Here is a 16653-nt window from a genome sequence, read left to right as displayed (position 1 = left end):
TCATGGAATGTGCATTTCTACAGAAAAGACGAACATTTCTACAAAGTCATCATTAAAGTGCAAGATAAGTCATTTAAATTCTATAAGACTGTGTCAGATAACAATTAGTTTCATTAGTGAATACGCAACTAAACCTACTTTAATTGAAAAGTACTGATACAGACAACATTTCTTTTTTGAAAAAATTTTGTTCATAATTTTGTTAAAAAATATTCACAATGGAGGCAAAGGAAACGGCCATTGTTGAAAATTAATTTTAAGATGCAATGTGCCAATATGTCGGAAATCCGAGCCTGGCAACAGTTGAAGATAATGTGCCAACTCGTGAACTGGCAGATAGAAACCACAACAACGAGGTTGGCATCCCACTATCAATAACTGATGACACTGGCAATATCACTAATCATATGTTACTTTTATTACGCTTGATGAGACAAGTTCTCAGTTATCACTGTGAAACATTTATTTTTAAATAGTGAAACTGAAGTGCATGGCAGCGAAAGTTCCTTTGATTTCTGGCTGACGACATTGCGAACGCAAGAAGAGGAAAAAGTTCGTAAAAACAATGTAAATGCTAGTGAGACACACAATCTGACACAACTCATGCAACAAATAACACAACGACTTAAGTGTATGACACAGCAGTTCACAAAACATCAGTAAAATATAGGACAACAGTTTACACAGCAAATCAGGCACTTCACGATTTCAAGAATAGTATTAGACAACAGTTCAGTGAGATGAGCAAAACTATATGCACTGAATTATCTGGCGAACTGGGGGGAAGTTGACAGAGCTAAGTAAACAACTAAAATAAGGAATAATTACAGGCATATACCGCAGTATAAATACGTTAATGGAAAGAGTATCATCCGTAGATGATAAACAGCAACAACTTGCAGGTGAGTTACAAAACCTTAGTGAAGTGTATTCTCAAATTCAGGAGACGTAATCCCAGGTGGATGCGTCAGTAAAATATTTGACGGACGCAGTCAGAGAGCTGCAAGACATATGGAAAAACTTACCTACAAAAGTACAAATGTTAAGTCTAAGAGTGGTCCAGTTATGTTTAGAGCCAAATTTGGCAAAAAAAAGAGAGGTAAGATATGTGCGGATGTAAAGGAAATAACTGAAGAAGCTGAAGCCAGGATGCTGGATAAGAGCAGCACTCTGTAAAAGTAGTGTCAGAGTGCAAAATTTATTTAGATACAGTAGAAGAAGCTCTAAAAGAGAAAGAAAGTCAATTTCTAGCTAAAATAGATTCAGATTGAAAGGAAACAGAGGAAAGGTTACGAGGCAGTACTGTTAAAACTACTGACATTCCTAAAAACATTTGACAGAAAAGAAATCCATACTTTTAGAGATGTTAGATATTTTCAATGTATACCCATAATACGTGGCTAGTCCGTCGAAGGAAAATAGCGAAGGTTGCAGAATGCAACAACACTTGCCGGCAGCTGCAAGTGTCGAGCAAGCACAGTCACTATGCGCTGCACCACAAACGAACATAAACACGCCTCTCACTGATGGCGCAGAGTGTTTGTCAACATTACTTACAGATGAAGGATTACTTAGGCATCGACAATTTCCGGTATTTACCTCTGAAGGGAAAAGAACAAATCCAGGGTTTTTTATCAGAGCATTTGCTTTGTGCCTGGACTGAAGCCCAAAAAACTAGATTCGTATTCGGATACATACAGGATGATGTTCTACTATGGGCTACGGAGATGGCAAAACGTTGCCACTTCTATGTACAGTTTGAGAGAGCCTTTCTGGATAAATATTGGTCTGAGGCCGGGCAAGAGAGGTTCAGACGGCGAAGTATTCAAGCCAGCTCCATCCTCAAGTAGAGGAAAAAATTTGAAAGAGCCATCCATCTACCCGCCCACACTAGGGAAAAACTCGTTACCATTCCGGAACAGGAGACCGAATACTTTCTATCTGTATTGGACTCAACAGAGTTGATATATGAAGAGAGACCAGTACAACACAAACATGTTTATATGAAGATAGTGACACAGCGATTTAGAGACCAACAAGTGAACAATGGATGCGTAGTACAACAGGGATGGCAACCTAACCCTAAACAGACCTATGGTAATGGTAATGGTAATCACAACAGCAATGGCAAAAGCCATAAATTCATGGGCAGATATAAAACAAATGGGCAAAAATTTTACAGAAACAACTACAACAGGGAAGCTGTGTATGGCCAGCCTGTACAATATGTACATGCACAAGTTACTGGCAACAGTCAGCCGATCGCTTGGCAAACACAAAACAATACCAGACAACCAAATAATCCACAGACAGCGGAATTCAGCCATAAAAGTAACGCACATATGCCGAATAACACGGAAAGGCAAAGAGAATTTCAGTCGACAGCCTCACAGGTACTAACTGGCGTAATCAAACACCAGCAGTGCATATAGAGACCGGTGCCACTATGACGCCGAAGAACTTGAACCAGTCTCAGTAGGCCCCCATTCTGTGACCTGGCAGGAGAGTGGGGGCACGAGTTTGATCGACACTTCCTTTATCAGATACGATCAAGGTAGTGATATGAAAGATTATGTGCATCACAGCAGTGATGATACACAGGAAAACTTGACAGAGGGCAAGGTACAAGCTACTATTTACGCCAAAATATTTGACCTTGGTGTACCCACTGTGCTTGACACAGGTGCTATGACTAATTAGATGTCACAGGAATTCTTTCAAGAACTGAAGAAATGTGGGCGTATACCCACACTGACGGTGCAAAATTGCAAGGTACAAACTGCGACTGGCCAGAAATCGAAAGGAGTCAAAATAAAAGCTTTAATTCCCACCCAATTAGGACAGTTTTCTGTAGGATGCAGGGCAGAGAAATTAATAGACGATTATTTAATTGATATCGATATATTTAGGACATGCCAAGTATAAATTGATATAGGCAAGGGCCAATGCATTTCACTGTAATTAACCAAGGTTTTGCAGTAGACATGGTCAGGGGAAGTTACTCACGACTTTGAGGTTCAATTGGTAAATCCCACAGCAATGTTTGTTAACAAATACAACAACAAACATAAGGCAGCAGAAGAGGTAAACGTCGACACAATAAACATGATGGTAAGGGAATCAAAGTGCTTGTCTCAAGAACAGCAAGGTAGGGAACTGATACTTGCTTATACACATGTATTTGAAAAAAGACCAGGTATCATTAAGGATTTTGTGTACAAAATGGAAGTATATCCTCACGAAACTTTTTGTTCTTCCTCATACCCTATACCATGGACAAAGATGGAAGCAGTAAGAAAAGAGATTAGTAGGATGCATGAATAGGTCATAATACAACCATCATTTTCCCCTGATTGCAGTCCTATTTTGGCCACGAGTAAGCTAGATGCCAAGGTGCGCTTGGGCCTTGATGCACGTAACATTAATAAGATTGTTGTATCAGAATGAACACAATGAGACATTTTAGAGGAGCAGCTTATGAAATTACTCAATGCTAAATTTCTTACTATAATGTCCGGTCCTCATATTGGCAAATAAAACTACATGAAGAAAGGTGTAAGTACACCACTTTTGTATGTGGGGCAGGAGATTCGAATTTCAAGTATTACCATTTCGACTTAACCGCAAGTGGCAACTACTATACCCAGGAGCATACTGATTGGTACAAACAAACACGGGTAAATACAAGGACCTTTATCCACACAAAGATTTGAGAACATTTATATATGTTGTTAGTTGTTAAAGAAAATTTGTGTGTGTGTTTTTATATGTCAAATGTGTAAACAATAAGATGAGTGGTTGTAACAAGGAAGAATTTCACTTTTATGTGTCTAGAGACGACGATATGCTAAATACATGTAGCCCAGTTGTAAACAAATAAATGAACTTGTGAAATGCGCGGTAGTGTGCAGTGCAATACACAACTCACTGTGACGTAAGTGGTATCAGAGCGATGCACCATACATGCATTGGGGAGCAAGCTAGTCAACAAACCACAAGTGCATCTGCACCAGACAGCCACAGCTGCAAGTTGTAATTTTTCCTCCTATCTATGTAATTATGTAGTTCTCAATTCGTTCAAGCAATCAATCATTCATAATAGGAAACACAGTCATAGCACAGTCACTCAAAATGATACAGAAATTTTACTTGTAAGAATTAAATCAGGCAATGATTCTTCTTCTCTGCAGGCTCGTGCTTTGCGGCAGTCTGCTAAACTGTACAAATAAAATGCCTCGTATTTTTGGGAGCATTGTATAATCAGTCGGGAAAACTCAGATCAAGAGGATATTTGGCTTTGATGAAGTTTAACCTTCCGAAGGAGTAATGGAGCTCTTGGTTTATTAAATGCAGGTTCGTATCCAGTCTTTCGGAAGTTCCCTTCTGATTAACAACTACGCAATATATCGAAGAATATCATTAATTCTCAACTGTCAAATAATGTAAATTGTTACCGACCTTTTGTATGAAGGAGCGCTATATACAGGGTGTTACAAAAACGTACAGCCAAACTTTCAGGAAACATTCCTCACACACAAATAAATAAAAGATGTTATGTGGACATGTGTCCGGAAACGCTCATTTTAGTTTCGTCAGTATGTACTGTACGTCCTCGATTCACCGCCAGTTGGCCCAATTGAAGGAAGGTAATGTTGACTTCGATGCTTGTGTTGATATGCGACTCATTGCTCTACAGTACTAGCATCAAGCACATCAGTACATAGCATCAACGGGTTAGTGTTCATCACGAACGTCGTTTTGCAGTCAGTGCAATGTTTACAAATGCAGAGTTTGCAGATGCCCATTTGATGTATGGATTAGCACAGGGCAATAGCCGTGGCGCAGTACGTTTGTATCGAGACAGATTTCCAGAACGAAGGTGTCCCGACAGGAAGACGTTCGAAGCAATTGATCGGCGTCTTAGGGAGCACGGAACATTCCAGCCTATGACTCGCGACTGGGGAAGACCTATAACGACGAGGACACCTGCAATTTTTCGTGCAGTTGACAATAACCCTAATGTCAGCGTCAGAGAAGTTGCTGCTGTACAAGGTAACGTTGACCACGTCACTGTGTGAAGAGTGCTACGGGAGAACCAGTTGTTTCCGTACCATGTACAGCGTGTACAGGCACTATCAGCAGCTGATTGGACTCCAACGGGTACACTTCTGCGAATGGTTCATCCAACAATGTGTCAATCCTCATTTCAGTGCAAATGTTCTCTTTACGGATGAGGCTTCATTCCAACGTGATCAAATTGTAAATTTTCACAATCAACATGTGTGGGCTGACGAGAATCCGCACGCAATTGTGCAATCACGTCATCAACACAGATTTTCTGTGAACGTTTGAGCAGGCATTGTTGGTGATGTCTTGATTGGGCCCCATGTTCTTCCACCTACGCTCAATGGAGCACGTTATCACGATTTCATATGGGATACTCTACCTGTGCTGCTAGAACATGTGCCTTTACAAGTACAGCACAACATGTGGTTCATGCACAATGGAGCTCCTGCACATTTCAGTTGAGGTGTTCGTACGCTTCTCAACAACAGATTCGGTGACCGATGGATTGGTAGAGCCGGACCAATTCCATGGCCTCCACGCTCTCCTGACCTCAACCCTCTTGACTTTCATTTATGGGGGCATTTGAAAGCTCTTGTCTACGCAACCCCGGTACGAAATGTAGAGACTCTTCGTGCTCGTATTGTGGACAGCTGTGATACAATACGCCAATCTCCATGGCTGCAACAGTGCATGAGGGATTCCATGCGACGGAGGGTGGATGCATGTATCCTCGCTAATGGAGGACATTTTGTACATTTCCTGTAGCAAAGCGTTTGAAGTCACGCTGGTACGTTCTCTTGCTGTGTGTTTCCATGCTATGAGTAATGTGATTTGAAGAGAAGTAATAAAATGACCCCTAACATGGAAAGTAAGGGTTTCCGGACACATATCCACATAACATATTTTCTTTCTTTGTGTGTGAGGAATGTTTCCTGAAAATTTGGCCGTACCTTTGTTAACACCCTGTATATATTTTCCTTTTAATCACACAACTTCGTATCAACTATCATTTTTTCATAAATCTCAATATTCAGATTACAATTCTTCAAACAAAGCTCAGGCTAATCGGCACGAAGACAATCTCGGAAGCTTTTTTTCTAACAGCCACCAGAGAGAGTACTACAAAGAATAATTATGCGCTCATGGCGTATCTATTGTATGAAACTACTTTGCATATGGATTCTGCGAGTATGAAGATAGGAAATTAGAAACGTCATTCTAGGGTAGAATTGTATCAGAATAATTCATCGAATATAAAGAGATATTACAAAGTACTGGAGCTTACAAAACAAACAAACCTGATGAGCTACAATCTGCACTAGCATTCGTCAAGCCGATTGAATAAACAGAAACATAACAGATTAAGAGAGAGTCTATACTACAACTATGACTATCTTCGCATTATACAGACACACACACACACACACACACACACACACACACACAAAGATAAGCTAAGGAATTATATACACAGGAATGGGGCATTAACTATGAGATATTTACTTTTCTACTACACACATTATATCTATAAATGTACAACATTTACACAATTGCAAGTGCACACACTAATCATAGGTGAGAAAAGTCTTGCTGAAGGTAAACAAGCGAGTACAGTATAAGTGGCAAACTGAACAAGAGGCCACACCACACCTCTAATATCCTTTATGTTTCAGATTTATACATACATGACATGAAATAAGTTTTGTGATAAATATATGAAGAAAGTATTAGTAGCCATCGAGCCACTACACACTTATCTACGAAAAATATGTTTTTTAAGTTAGTATTAATTTTTTTCTTCAAGGGAACGATGCATCAACATGTCCTAAAGTGAAGAAAGATAAATGCTTGTAGAGTGTTAGGTACCATACAAAAAACATAAGAAGGACTGCACTGCAAGTAAAGATAGTTGTTAGTTTATGATATGTATGAATTTGATAGTGTGAAAGTATGTGAAGAAGAAAATAGTTGCAGTACGTCACATATCACGATACTAAACTGAGGTTGAGTACTACCAAATAATCAAGGGGTCGAAACCTACCTACTGTGAGCATCGACTAACCATGAAAGCGTCAAGCACCTGAATTACATTGAAATTTTTATGCACATTTGTTACTTATGTAAACATTGTTTTATGCTCATTATACATGACATATCGTTCTGATGATACAGCTCTGTAAACCTGAGCACATGGAATGGTTATCCTTTATACAATGAACATAACAGGTAAATATAGAGCTGCACTTTTAAACACTTCATAAGTATTTGATATGATTGGTATCATCAGATTTGAGTTGTGCTCAGAAACAACAAACTATTTTGTTCTTGGGATCACAGTTGAGTCCATTAACGATTCGTAACTGAGTACATGAATGCCTTTCCTTGGAATTCTCACAAGCCTGTAGTGTGTAGATCCTCTATGGAGAATGCTAGAGAGACGAGACCATGTGTAGTTATCTAAGTGGCACGTAGTATCTATTGTGGCGATTATTGTTTACTTCTTTGGTTCTTTTTGAAGAGATAAATATGAAGTCATTGTAAACTGAAATGAAATTATGTCAATTTATGCTATAAAAGAAAATAGAATTCATTATTGTATGAATGTTATATGAAGCATGTATAACCAAACGAGAGTAAAATATGTACTTACATAATAGGAATCGAATAATGTAACGAAAATGAATCTGACAAAATGTACTAAAACCAAATGACAAGTAACAGAATGTAGACAGAATATTTTACAGACTACAACGTATATGAGCGACGATAGTGGCATATCAGCAAATTAATAGGATAAGTGCATTTTGTAATTGTTTTTGTGTTTTATTATGTTATGTGTACAGTATGTGGGAAGAACACGACAGCAACTTTATGTAATGCAACTGTATGAAACACGCTCAAAAACAAAACGCAAAACATAAATGTGCATGCGTTAAAACTGTACATGGGTGTGGTTGTGGGAAACTAAAAATGGCAATACTTCATGCAACATGAATTTTCTGTGTTAGACAACGTCGTAAAAGCAGCAAGAAACTTATCTTGTCGACAGTTGTCAGAGGTATGGCTGGTCTCCCCACTGAATAAGGGAGAGCAACGAGTGGAAATATATTCCTCGGGTCGCTGATATGGAAACCAGTTGTCACCACATCGAAGATTTCACAAAGGATCAGATCGCTGAACACGAGCTTCACGAATTTGTGCAGTGAAAGCCACTGTAAACGGACGACACAGACACTCTGACTTCGTTCTGGACATCTGAGAGCGAACTGCGACGATAACGGACGTTGGGCTGTGTGTGCATACTTTCCGAGCAAAACACTGTGCAGATGCTGACCGACAGTTATCAGACTATATGGGTACAGCATGTACTTTGTTAGGAGAGAAAACTTATAAATGTATGTGTTAAAAGAAGCTGACATGCCCATATAAATTGATAACCATTCAGGATAACCATTCAGGATAACCGAAAATAAACGCTGTGTCCATAGCAGCCATGATTATCAAACCACAAAAAGGGAAAAAGTTCAGACCCTGTGGACCTCCATATGATGTCAGTGAATCATATTATTTTTTCGTACTTTTCTTATGTATAAGCTATATCTAAACTGAATGAGTTATAGACACCGCCAAAGATATATTAACAAGTTGTTTTCCGGCAAGGATAATGTTTTGATACATCATTAAATATCTGTAAGAAACGAAGTAAGAAACATGCTGCTGTTCAGTTTATTAATTCATGTATCTTTACCCTTTTGTTTTGGGAAATGATAGCGTATGAACATACAGGGTTATTACAAATGATTGAAGCGATTTCACAGCTCTACAATAACTTCATTATTTGAGATATTTTCACAATGCTTTGCACACACATACAAAAACTCAAAAAGTTTTTTTAGGCATTCACAAATGTTCGATATGTGCCCCTTTAGTGATTCGGCAGATATCAAGCCGATAATCAAGTTCCTCCCACACTCGGCGCAGCATGTTCCCATCAATGAGTTCGAAAGCATCATTGACGCGAGCTCCCAGTTCTGGCACGTTTCTTGGTAGAGGATGTTTAAACACTGAATCTTTCACATAACCCCACAGAAAGAAATCGCATGGGGTTAAGTCGGGAGAGCGTGGAGGCCATGACATGAATTGCTGATCATGATCTCCACCACGACCGATCCTACGGTTTTCCAATCTCCTGTTTAAGAAATGCCGAACATCTTGATGGAAGTGCAGTGGAGCACCATCCTGTTGAAAGATGAAGTCGGCGCTGTCGGTCTCCAGTTGTGGCATGAGCCAATTTTTCAGCATGTCCAGATACACGTGTCCTGTAACGTTTTTTTCGCAGAAGAAAAAGGGGCCGTAAACTTTAAACCGTGAGATTGCACAAAACACGTTAACTTTTGGTGAATTGCGAATTTGCTGCACGAATGCGTGAGGATTCTCTACCGCCCAGATTCGCACATTGTGTCTGTTCACTTCACCATTAAGAAAAAATGTTGCTTTATCACTGAAAACAAGTTTCGCACTGAACGCATCCTCTTCCATGAGCTGTTGCAACCGCGCCGAAAATTCAAAGCGTTTGACTTTGTCATCGAGTGTCAGGGCTTGTAGCAGTTGTAAACGGTAAGGCTTCTGCTTTAGCCTTTTCCGTAAGATTTTCCAAACCGTTGGCTGCGGTACGTTTAGCTCCCTGCTTGCTTTATTCGTCGACTTCCGCGGGCTACGTGTGAAACTTACCCGCACGCGTTCAACCGTTTCTTCGCTCACTGCAGGCCGACCCGTTGATTTCCCCCTACAGAGGCATCCTGAAGCTTTAAACTGCGCATACCATCGCCGAATGGAGTTAGCAGTTGGTGGATCTTTGTTGAACTTCGTCCTGAAGTGTCGTTGCACTGTTATGACTGACTGATGTGAGTGCATTTCAAGCACGACATACGCTTTCTCGGCTCCTGTCGCCATTTTGTCTCACTGCGCTCTCGAGCGCTCTGGCGGCAGAAACCTGAAGTGCGGCTTCAGCCGAACAAAACTTTATGAGTTTTTCTACGTATCTGTAGTGTGTCGTGACCATATGTCAATGAATGGAGCTACAGTGAATTTATGAAATCGCTTCAATCATTTGTAATAGCCCTGTATGCTTGGATCTGTCGTACGAGCTTCGTTGAAAATTTGTATTTTAACCATTCATTAAAAGTATAATAAAAAGTTATTAGAAAAGAAATATTTATTTGCACAGTTATAAGTTCAACTCTCATCTTTTCATCATTTCACTCGGTGACGAGATCCTGCATCACGAGGTTTTGGTGCAGACAAGAATAGTTTATATAGTGTCTGGAGGAGCGTTCCTGCATTGACAATGTCACAATCAAGACTAAACACCAAGGAATTAATGTGCTTCGTGTGACAGATTGGCAGTTTCAATGGTTGCGGTGATTATTTGGTACTACTGGAAGAAGCAGTATGTGATGTAAACTATGTTTATTGGCTTAGAATTTAATGTTATTAAAGTTTTGTTGATATTGGAAGCAGTCAATTTTTAACCAAGATTGTGCACAGATTCATATATTACCATCAAAATATTGTTCAACTACTCTTTCTAATCCATTTTTATTTTATTTATTTATTTATGCATTTATCTTAACTGGCAAGATTAGGGCCTTCACGCCCTCTCTTACAACTAGCCAGGCACACTCAGATTGAACGAATTACAGTTTCTACAGAACATTAAGAGCATATAATGTGTTATACAGTGTTAATGTTAAAGAAAAAAACAAGAGATTATAACAGTAGTACAATGATAACTATAATAATAAAAAAAATTATAGCGATCAAGAATAATAATAATAATAATAATAATAATAATAATAATAATAGTAATAAGAATAATGACTATGTATATCAAAGTAAACATATTTATCTTTTATGAATGTCAGTCCTATTGCTAGTTGGGAATTTTCTCGTTATGTTCTTGCAGCTTGTGAGTTATTCTCATCGAGCAGAGACATAAGACGATAGAATGGGGTGAAAGAGATATAGAAGAGGTAGATAGGTTAGAGGAAGAGAAATAGAATGGTAAAATTCGAAGCTGTGATGGAGAGGAGAAAGAAAGAGATGAGAGGGGCACAACAATGGTGGCTATACCGTCCCTAACATGTAAGTTTTGAGTTCCCTCTTGAATGTTGAGTGGTTCTGGATAAGACGCAGATCACAGGGGAGCACGTTCCATAGTTGTATGGCTGAGATGGAGAATAACACGGAGAAAGATTTTGTGTTATGTAAAGGTACAGCCAAGATGCTAGACGTATCCGATCTGGTATTGCAGTTGTGGAATGATGATAGGTGTTTAATGTGAGAAGATAAGTATTGGGGGCACTAGTGGCTAAGAAATCGATGAAGTAAGCACATCGTGTAGAAATCGCGTGCCTCATGTGGGCGTATCCAACCTAGCTGGGAGTATGATCATACAACCGTATATTGCACACGTATCTAACACAAGCATTCATCACTAGCTCGAGGCATCTCGAATTTTCACTATTTGTGCCGTGTTGAACTACATCACAGTAGTTAAGATTAGGCACGACTAGTGTTTGGACTAATTTTTGTTTAACATGGGTTGGAAATATTTTTCTAAATTTTTGAATTGCATGTAGGGAGGAGAGCGATTTCCGGCAAGCTGTGACTGTTTGTTCTTCCCAGTTTAGGTGTTCGTCGAAGATTATTCCAAGGTCTTTTACTGTTTTTTGGTATGGTAGTTGGGTACCATTGAGGAGTATTTGAGGGACTGTTTCGCGAAAGTACCGGCTGATTAACTTTGGATGAGATATAAGTATGACCTGGGATTTCTTGGGGTTTAGTTTCAGACCTAGTTTTTAATTATTTAAGGAATTATTAATCCATTCCCATTTCCACATCCCTGTTCAGACTTCATGATGAATGACCATAACTTTCCACACAGGCTCTGACTGTTCTTCTCCCATTTCGAACAACATACTTTTGTGAAATGGGATTTTCAGCATATGTAGCTACAAAGAAACAATACTGCAATAGACTGGATCCTGAACCTGTCATGCAACTCCCTTCTACCTTACGTAAAAAAGTTGGTCAGAAATGAAAAACAACTATACACCTTCCATTAAAGGAAACACTTTTATCCTTGTTGGTTTTTCTGCACACTGTAAAAGTCAGTAGTTTATAATGTATCCATTTTTGTATGATTTTCGTTAAATGATTATAATTAAAGAATGAACATAAAGCAGGTTTCGCTTAATTTAGGGCTCGGTAAAATATTTAATATTTCAAAAGAGTTTCGTTGTCAAGAAAGTTCACGAATCGCTGGTTTAGACACTGCTGTTTACAGTTTCATAGCTGTTGTTGTTGTTGTTGTGGTCTTCAGTCCTGAGACTGGTTTGATGCAGCTCTCCATGCTACTCTATCCTGTGCAAGCTTTTTCATCTCCCAGTACTTACTGCAACCTACATCCTTCTGAATCTGCTTAGTGTATTCATCTCTTGGTCTCCCTCTACGATTTTTACCCTCCACACTGCCCTCCAATGCTAAATTTGTGATCCCTTGATGCCTCAGAACATGTCCTACCAACCGGTCCCTTCTTTTTGTCAAGTTGTGCCACAAACTCCTATTCTCCCACATTATATTCAATACCTCCTCATTATTTATGTGATCTGCCCGTCTAATCTTCAGCATTCTTCTGTAGCACCACATTTCGAAAGCTTCTATTCTCTTCTTGTCCACACTATTTATCGTCCATGTTTCACTTCCATACATGGCTACACTCCTTACAAATACTTTCAGAAACGACTTCCTGACACTTAAATCTATACTCGATGTTAACAAATTTCTCTTCTTCAGAAACGCTTTCCTTGCCATTGCCACTCTACATTTTATATCCTCTCTACTTCGACCATCATCAGTTATTTTGCTCCCCACATATCAAAACTCCTTTACTACTTTAAGTGTCTCATTTCCGAATCTACTTCCCTCAGCATCACCTGACTTAATTCGACTACATTCCATTATCCTCGTTTTGCTTTTGTTGATATTCATCTCATACTCTACTTTCAAGACACTGTCCATTCCGTTCAACTGCTCTCCCAAGTCCTTTACTGTCTCTGACAGAATTACAATGTCATCGGCGAACCTCAAAGTTTTTATTTCTTCTCCATGGATTTTAATACCTACTCCGAACTTTTCTTTTGTTACCTTTACTTCTTGCTCAATGTACAGTTTGAATAGCATCGGGGAGAGGTTACAACCCTGTCTCACTCACTTCCCAACAACGGCTTCCCTTTCATGTCCCTTGACTCTTATAACTGCCATCTGCTTTCTGGCAAATTGTAAATAGCCTTTCGCTTCCTGTATTTTACCCCTGCCACCTTCTGAATTTGCAAGATAGTGCTCCAGTCAACAATGTCAAAAGCTTTCTCTAAGTCTACAAATGCTAGAAACGTGGGTTTGCCTTTCCTTTAATCTTTCTTCTAAGATAAGTCGTAGGGTCAGTATTGCCTCACGTGTTCCAACATTTCTACGGAATGCAAGCTGATCTTCCCCGAGGTCGGCTTCTACCAGTTTCTCCATTCATCTGTAAAGAATTCGCGCTAGTATTTTGCTGCTGTGAATTATTAAACGTATAGTTCGGTAATTTTCACATCTGTCAACACCTGCTTTCTTTGGGATTGGAATTATTATATTCTTCTTGAAGTCTGAGGATATTTCGCCTGTCTCATACATCCTACTCACCAGATGGTAGAGTTTTGTCAGGACTGGCTCTCCCAAGGCTGTCAGTAGTTCTAATGGAATGTTGTCTACTCCTGGGGCCTTGTTTCGACTTAGGTCTTTCAGTGCTCTATCAAACTCTTCACTCAGTATCATATCTCCCATTTCATCTTCATCTACATCCTCTTCCAATTCCATAATATTGTCCTCAAGTACATCGCCCCTGTATAGACCCTCTATATACTCCTTCCACCTTTCTGCTTTCCCTTCTTTGCTTAGATCTGGGTTTCCATCTGAGCTCTTGATATTCATACAAGTCATTCTCTATTCTCCAAAGGTCTCTTTAATTTTCCTGTAGACAGTATCTATCTTCCCCTTAGTGAGATAAACCTCTACATCCTTACATTTGTCCTGCTTAGTCATTTTGCGCTTCCTGTCGATCTCATTTTTGAGAAGTTTGTATTCCTTTTTGCCTGCTTTATTTACTGCATTTTTATATTTTCTCCTTTCATCAATTAAATTCAATATTTCTTCTATTACCCAAGGATTTCTACTAGCCCTCATCTTTTTACCTACTTGATCCTCTGCTGCCTTCAGTACTTCATCCCTCGGAGCTACCCATTCTTCTATTGTATTTCTTTCCCCCATTCCTGTCAATTGTTTCCTTATGCTCTCCCTGAAACTCTCTACAACCTCTGGTTTATTCAGTTTATCCAGGTCCCATCTCCCACCTTTTTGTAGTTTCTTCAGTTTTAATCTACAGTTCATAAGCAATAGATTGTGGTCAGAGTCCAATCTGCCCCTGGAAATGTCTTACAATTTAAAATCTGGTTCCTAAATCTCTGTCTTACCATTATATAATCTATCTGAAACCTTTTAGTATCTCCAGGGTTCTTCCATTTATACAACCTTCTTTCATAATTCTTGAATTAAGTGTTAGCTATGATTAAGTTATGCTCTGTGCAAAATTCTACCAGGCAGCTTCCTCTTTCATTTCTTAGCCCCTATCCATATTCACCTACTATGTTTCCATCTCTTCCTTTTCCTACTGTCGAATTCCAGTCACTCATGACTATTAAATTTTCGTCTCCCTTCACTACCTGAATAATTTCTTTTATCTCATCATACATTTCATCAATTTTTCATCATCTGCAGAGCTAGTTGGCATTTAAACTTGTACTACTGTAGTAGGAGTGGGCTTCGTGTCTATCTTGGCCACAATAATGCGTTCAGTATGCTGTTTGTAGTAGCTTACACACACTCCTATTTCTTTATTCATTATTAAACCTACTCCTGCATTACCCCTATTTGATTTTGTATTTATAACCCTGTATTCACCTGACCAAAAGTCTTGTTCCTCCTGCCACCGAACTTAACTATTTCCCACTATATATAACTTTAACCTATCCATTTCCCTTTTTAAATTTTCTAACCTACCTGCCTGATTAAGCGATCTGACATTCCATGCTCCGATCCATAGAACGCCAGTTTTCTTTCTCCTTATAGCGACGTCCTCCTGAGTAGTCCCCACCTGGAGATCCAAATGGGGGACTATTTTACCTCCAGAATATTTTACTCAAGGGGAAGCCATCATCATTTAATCATACTGTGAAGCTATAGGTATTTAAATGTACTGCATTTGCATCTCTAGCAGTATTGCCGTATCTGAACCTAATATATAATGCTGTCTGGAAGAACTGTCGATTCACTCTTTAAGTCAGGCATGAGTCCTTAAAATGAGTTCGTTACAATGTCTTTCGGTTGAATGCTCGATTTGGTTGTGGTGACAGACTGATCTGAAACTGGGGGACTAGGTTAGGCACGAAGGAGAAAATTTGGTTGTGAGTTGGAAGCCAACGAATACGAATACCAACCGAATGTTTTGGTCACAATGTAACATAACAGTCGCGACACTCACTGTTGTAAAACTTGTTACTGTTTAACGGCTGGAGCTACACTAGCACTCCAAGCGGCAAGAAAAAAAAAACGTCAGATGCGTCGTCAGCGTAATGTTTGTTTCGAATCCCTTTCCTACCCGATTTACGAAATATCTGAATGATTTTTTTGCCTCCAAGACTTGTGTAATACCAGAAGACATAGAAGTTCTAAGAGTGATTCTACACAACTGGCCATTAAAATTGCTAACCCAAGAAGAAATGCAGATCATAAACAGGTATTCATTGGCCAAATATATTGCACTAGAACTGACATGTGATTACATTTTCACCCAGTTTGGGTGCATGGATCCTGAGAAATCAGTACCCAGAACAACCACCTCTGGCCGTAATAATGGCCTTGATACGCCTGGGCATTGAGTCAAACAGAGCTTGGATGGCGTGTACAGGTACAGCTGCCCATGCAGCTTCAACACGATACCACAGTTCATCAAGAGTAGTGACTGGCGTATTGTGATGAGCCATTTGCTCGGCCACCATTGACCAGACGTTTTCAGTTGGTGAGAGATCTGGAGGATGTGCTGGCCAGGGCAGCAGTCGAACATTTTCTGTATCCAGAAAGGCCCGTACAGGACCTGTAACATGCGATCGCGCATTATCCTGCTGAAATGTAGGGTTTCGCCGGGATCGAATGAAGGGTAGAGCCACAGATCGTAACACATCTGAAATGTAACGTCCACTGTTCAAAGTGCCGTCAATGCGAGCAAGAGGTGACCGAGACGTGTAACCAATGGCACCCCATACCATCACGCCAGGTGATACGCCAATATGGCGATGACGAATACACGCTTCCAATGTGCGTTCACTGTGATGTCGACAAACACGGATGTGACCATCATGATGCTGTAAATAGAACCTAGATTCATCCGAAAAAACGACGTTTTGCCATTCGTGCACCCAGGTTCCTCGT

Source organism: Schistocerca piceifrons, chromosome 6 (genome assembly GCF_021461385.2).
Source record: "Schistocerca piceifrons isolate TAMUIC-IGC-003096 chromosome 6, iqSchPice1.1, whole genome shotgun sequence".
Lineage (NCBI taxonomy): Eukaryota > Metazoa > Arthropoda > Insecta > Orthoptera > Acrididae > Schistocerca > Schistocerca piceifrons.
Note: the sequence above shows the minus strand (reverse complement) of the source record.